The sequence below is a fragment of the Galeopterus variegatus genome, unplaced genomic scaffold, assembly GCF_000696425.1.
Source record: "Galeopterus variegatus unplaced genomic scaffold, G_variegatus-3.0.2 Scaffold8262, whole genome shotgun sequence".
NCBI lineage: Eukaryota > Metazoa > Chordata > Mammalia > Dermoptera > Cynocephalidae > Galeopterus > Galeopterus variegatus.
Window position 1 is genome coordinate 35,907 of NW_007734373.1, and position 6,263 is coordinate 42,169.

The 6,263-nt window shown below is 33.4% G+C and overlaps 1 pseudogene; it reads right to left on the reverse strand.

The window, feature by feature from the left end:
* Positions 1–369: 369 nt before the first annotated feature.
* Positions 370–5,636, reverse strand: LOC103608296 (annotated as a pseudogene).
* Between the last annotated feature and the right edge of the window lie 627 nt (positions 5,637–6,263).

Here is a 6,263-nt window from a genome sequence, read left to right on the forward strand (position 1 = left end):
AAATTTTATTTTATGTATCACTAGCTATGAATTTTTGTCAGTAGTTATGATATAAATGCTGCCTGGTGCCATTATCCAAATGGCCTGACCATTTTATGTCCACAATTCACTTTTGTATTTACAAACAGAATTCTCATGATTTACATAAACACATCCATTGTGAAGATTTAACGCTGAGATGCAATCTATCATCCATAATATTTGATGTGTTGCAGAAAGCAATGCAAGAGCGATGTATATTTAATCACCTTTCATTTGAATGTCCTTATGTAAAAAGTAAATTAATAATTTAGAAGTTCTGTCTCCAAAGGAGATTTTCAAACGTACAAATAGAAATGGTTACAGACAGTGAGATTTTTAAGAAACATCTTACATGTCCACATCTTGTAACTGCTGTACCATTATTTCTTCCAGCTGCTTTCCTTGGCTTGCAACAGGGGCCCGGATAAGATGAATGTTTTGCTTGACATTTTTGATGTCCTGAACCTTCTGTAGTTTTTTATTTTTCTTCAATCTGTTCATTATAAATTTAGCTTGGCGTCTCTGTTTTATCTCTTCAATTCCCTTCATTGCAACAATAGTTTTATTCCATAGCTCTCGCTGGTGTTTGATAGGTTCATTTCTACATTTTTCAAATTCAAATGAATTATCCACTGTAAGCTGTTTACCAGCTGCTTTCTGGAATGCTTTAGTCCACCTGACCTTGCGAGGATTGCGCTTCTTTTTAAAGTTTCTATGACGTTTGGATTTACAGAATCGAAATACCTTGCAATCGTTGTGGACAAATATCATGCCCTGGCTGGGATAGATGCCCCCCCCCCTTTTTTTTTTTGAAAGTACTTTCTTACTTTCTTTTTTTTTTTTTTCCTTTTTGTCTTTTTTTGTGACCGGTAACGGGATTGCAACCCTCAGTGTCATGCCTGTACTGCGACCGGCAACGGAATCGCAACCCTCGGTGTCGCACCCGCACCGCGCTCAACCAGTGAGCGGACCGGTCTCTATATGGGATCTGAACCCTTGGCGGGAGCGCCGCCGCACTCTACAAAGTGTGCCACCAGGCCGGCCCCTTTCTTACTTTCTAACACTAATTGGCTCATCTTGTATTTCTACCTCAGTCCTATGATCATTTATTTCCTCAAGGAATTCTGGTTCCTTTTATTGAAGAATAGTATTAGAAACAAGGTCTAAGTCCCGTGTGTTCTTATTGCTATTGGAGTGTCCTTGCTTATGGGGACAATCAGCTGGCTAAGCAAGGAAATATGTGTGTATACAAACCTGTGTACATATACATATTTATTAATATTTCTAATGCAACTGTCTGTAGCTATATTAGGTTGGCATGAGTTCATACAATTCATCAGCTCTGATCCATTACTACATGGACCATTGTGCCTCCTCTCCTTGCTTATCTGTACATTTTTGCTTCAATATTGAGAAATCTGGCTACCTCCCAAACCCTCCGTTTCCTTAATTTCCTTAATTTTTCAATTTTAATACTGTATACATTTTAAGCAGTATTAGAAGTATTAACCTGTACTCCATAAGAAAAAAAAAAAAAAAACCCTTATCAATTACAGTGCTCATGTGCATGTAATTTCTTTTGGCTTTTTCTGTCTTTCTTTTTCTTTTCTTTTTCTTTCAGTATTATAGAATCTACACATTTCTAAAATTGCACATTAGAACCTTTTTCCTTCACCTGCTTCAGTGAAGTTGTTGAGTACATTGACAACACAGTTAGATTCTCTTGTCACAGATTACATTTCTTCCCGCATTCCCCAGCCTCCTAAATGATTTTTTTTTTAATTTACATGCATTTAAGTTTACTTCTAGTGCCATAAAGTTATTTGGATTTGGATAACTGCATAATGTCATATATTCCAACATCATCATAGAGTATAGAATAGATTCACTGACCTAAAACTTCCCCTGCACTTCACCTCATTTACCTTTCATCTTTCCTCCATCATCCCTGATAGCTAACTATTGAATCCTGTTACTGGCCTTATAGTTTTGATTTTTCCAGCATGTCATTTAATTGGAATCATGCAGTATGTGCCTTTTCAGACTGGCTTTTTTCCCTTACAAATGATCAGTGATGGTCCATCGATGTGCATTTATGTCTTAATAGCTCATCTTTTCTTTTTGGTGAATACTTTTCCAGCATGTCATTTAATTGGAATCATGCAGTATGTGCCTTTTCAGACTGGCTTTTTTCCCTTACAAATGAACAGTGATGGTCCATCGATGTGCATTTATGTCTTAATAGCTCATCTTTTCTTTTTGGTGAATAATATTTCATTGCATAAATATACAAATGAACAGTGATGGTCCATCGATGTGCATTTATGTCTTAATAGCTCATCTTTTCTTTTTGGTGAATAATATTTCATTGCATAAATATTTCATACTAATTGTATCCTTCACCTATTAAATGACACCTTAGTTGTTTCTAGTCACCTGCAGGGTTTTGTGTGGACATACATTTTCAAATCAGTCATATAAATACTTAGAAGTGTAGCTGTTGGATCATATGGCAAGTCAAAGTTTAGCACAGTAAAAAGCTCCCAAAATACCTTCCAAAGTGACTATATCATTTTTCATCACCACCTGCAATGAATGAGAGTTCCTGTTGCTCTGCAACCTTGCCAGCAGTTGATGTTATGTTTTTCTTTTTCTTTTATTTTAAATTTCATCCATTTCAATACATTTGCAGTGGTATTTTCTGATGATAAATGATACTGAGCGTCTTTCCACATGCACTTTTTGTTATCTGTATGTCTTCTTTTGTGAGGTGTTTGTTCAGACATTTTGCCCCTATTTTAATTAGATTGTTTAGTTTTTTATTGTTTGGTTTTAAGTTATTTGTATGTTTTCTTTACAAGTCTTTAATTAGGTATGTTTTCTAACTATTTTCTTCCAGTCTGTAACATATCTTATAATTGTCTTAATATTGTCTTTTGTTGAGCAGAAGTTTTCAAATAAAATTAAGTTCATTTTTTTTTTTTCTTTCATGGATCATGCTTTTGGTGTTGTATATAAAAATGTATCGCCACACCCAAAGTCATCTAGATGTCCTCCTATGTTTGCTTCTAGAAGTCTTATAGTTGTGCATTTTACATTCAGGTCTATCATCTATTTTGAGTTAATTATTGTGAAAGGTGATGACTGTGCCCAGATTCATTTCTTTCCAATATTGATGTGAATTTGTTTTTGGCACCATTTGTTTAACCAACTGTCCTTCTCCTTTGAATTGCTATAGCTTCTTTTTGTCAAAGACCAGGTGACAATATTTGTGGGGATCTATTTCTGAGGTCTCTATTCTGCTTTATTGATCTATGTGCTTAGTATTTTGCAATGCCACACTGTCTAGATTACTGTGACAGTCTTGAAATCAGGGAGTTAGACTTTCAAGCTTATTCTTCATCTTTAATATTTGTTGGCTACTCTGGGCCTTTTGCTTTCCATATAAACTTTGAAATCAGTTTGGAGATATTTTTAAAGTGGCTTGATGGGATTTTGACCACAATTGTCTTGAAGCCATAAATAATGTTGGCATCTAAACAATATTGATTTCTCCACTCCATGAACAAATAATATTTTTCCATTGACATAGATTTTTTATTTTTATTTTTTAGATTTTTATAGGTGTATTCTTTGCATATTTTGTTACATTTATACCTAAATATTTAATTTATACTGGTCCTATTGTAAATGATATCATGTTTTAAATTTTATATTCCATTGTTAATTTTAGTACATAGGAAAGGAATTGACTTTTGTAGTAGTTTTATTTTAATCTAATAAATGTTATACTCAAGAATGGCTACTCTTGTTTTAGACATTCGTTGACTTGTTGCTTAGGTAACATATAATAAAGATATTTTTATTCTTATTCCCAAACGAAGCTCCAAATAGTCAATTCTGCAGCCCACTTATCTGTACTAGTATGTTTATCAGTCTGTTTTTGTTGTTTATAATAAAATACCTGGAACTTGGTATATTACAAAGAAAATGCAATGCATTGCTCATTGTTTTGGAGTCTGAGATGAATGTCCAAAGTCCAGGGAACACATTTGGCAAAGGCCTTAGTGGTTGTGATGGTGACCTAGGGTCTCACATGGCAGAAAATGGCAGAGCAGAGATAGAGAGACTAACCTCTCAGGTGCTCTTCACTTAAAGCCCTCAGAACCAAACCCCTGACCACTATTATTATTATATTCACTACAGCACGGTCCTACAGTTTGAGCATCTCTTCAAGGCCCTACCTTTCAACTACCGTTATAGGAATTCCCACCTTCTTAATAGTCACAGTGGGGGTCAAGTTTTGGGGGTATGCTCAATCCAAGGCAATATGTATAAACAATTATGTTTTGATAAACATATTTAAAAAACAATAAATCAATAAAAATTTTGATAAAATGCAGAAATAATGAAACTCTAATGAGTATATGAAAATTGTGATATTTTTTTATTTAATAATTAGAAAATATCTAAAACTTAGATCTAATACTAAGAAAATATAATAAATATCTCCACAGAAAGATTCCAGTATTTTAAAAATTCTATGAATATACACCAAAGAAAGAATTTTAAAAGATAATAAAGCAAATGTCGTGTGAGTACAGTAAAGTAACTTTATGAATTAGAAAAGCAGAATTGACATACATTGATTAATTAAATTATTAATTAAAATGGTAGGGTATTGAATCAATTGTAGGCAGTTGATGAAATTTAAGAAAATATCCCCCCCCAAAAAATATATATATATGAGAATTGAATATATGCTAAATAGGATTCCTATATAAGCAGGCAATATGTTGTTTATTGATGGTTTTTGGAAAATAAACTAATCATCATATGATCACCCAAAATATACTCCAGATAAATTAAAGAATTGGATGTAAAATTAAGAGCCTAAAGCAACTAGAATCAAATTCTATTTTTAATTTATCACATGGCAATTTGGGAAAGAATGCCACAAATATAAAAGACAGGAAAAATCTTCTAGAAAAAGCATACACAAATTACTATCATTTAAAAACGTGTATATATATATATTTTTTAAAAGTGAGTTAATGCTTTGAACAACTAAGATGTAAAAAATATTAATAACATACTTGAAAACTTCACATAAGTACTAACAGTGATTGAAAATTGAGAAAATAAACAAGCATTTTACAAAGAAAACTTCAAATAGAAGATGGACATGTAAATAATGAACACCATATCCAAAATAAATTTGCTATATTTAAAAAAAAAAATAATTGGCAATGCTAATGCTGAGAGATTTTGATTAGATGGATCATCTTTTTGAGAAGAAATGAACGGTATTGATGGGGTTCAGGAAACACTACCCTAAAATATAGCACCTTGGCGTCTAAGAACAGTAGAAGCAGGAACTTCTCTCTGACCATCTCCTCCCTTCTCTCCTAAATCAGGCCATAAAAGAATTATCTGACCTTTATCTAAAGTAGGTCATAAGATCCTCATTTTACGGGTGCCTTTCCTGCACTTAGAGAAAAGGAATGTCCTTATCTCTAAAGACAGAGGGACATAGAGAAAACTCTGAACACACAGGTCTTACTAAGTTCTTTCCAGTTTCCTACCATTAGATCATACCTCTGTTGTCCAGTCATGTTTCTGCATGACTGTCCACTGTTCATCAAACTTAAGTATTAATACACTTTAGTGCTTTGGTTTCTCAGGGTTTTTATTTCTGAAGTTTCCCACGTCATGTAAAACTTATGTTAGGTAAATTTGTATGCTTTTCTCTTTTTAATCTGTCTTTTATAATAGATGCCTCAACCATAACTTTGCAATGGGTGAGAAAAAGATATTTCTTTTACAACATATCTAAGGAGATTTCTTTAATTTTTCAGAAAAAAAATGTTAGAGGTGTTTATTCATGTCTAAATACAAATAACTGGAATCAATAAAATACAAAAAATTATGATAGAATGAAGATAGTGTAGTGTAGATTTTAAAGATCTTATATGCAAAAGTAAGTGTGCTAGCATAGGAAAAAGGCTGATGATAATTATGTAAAAATAATAGGAAGCAAGCTCTATAGAAAATTTTGGGCAGGAAGGACAAAGGAAAATACAGTCATTTGCCATATAATGTTTCAGTCATCAAGAGACCACGTATACTGTGGTCTCATAAGATTATCATACTGAGGGTGGGCCCGTGGCTATGGGAGAGTGTGGTGCTGATAACGCCAAGGCCACGGGTTTGGATCCCTGTATAGGGATGGCTGGTTTGCT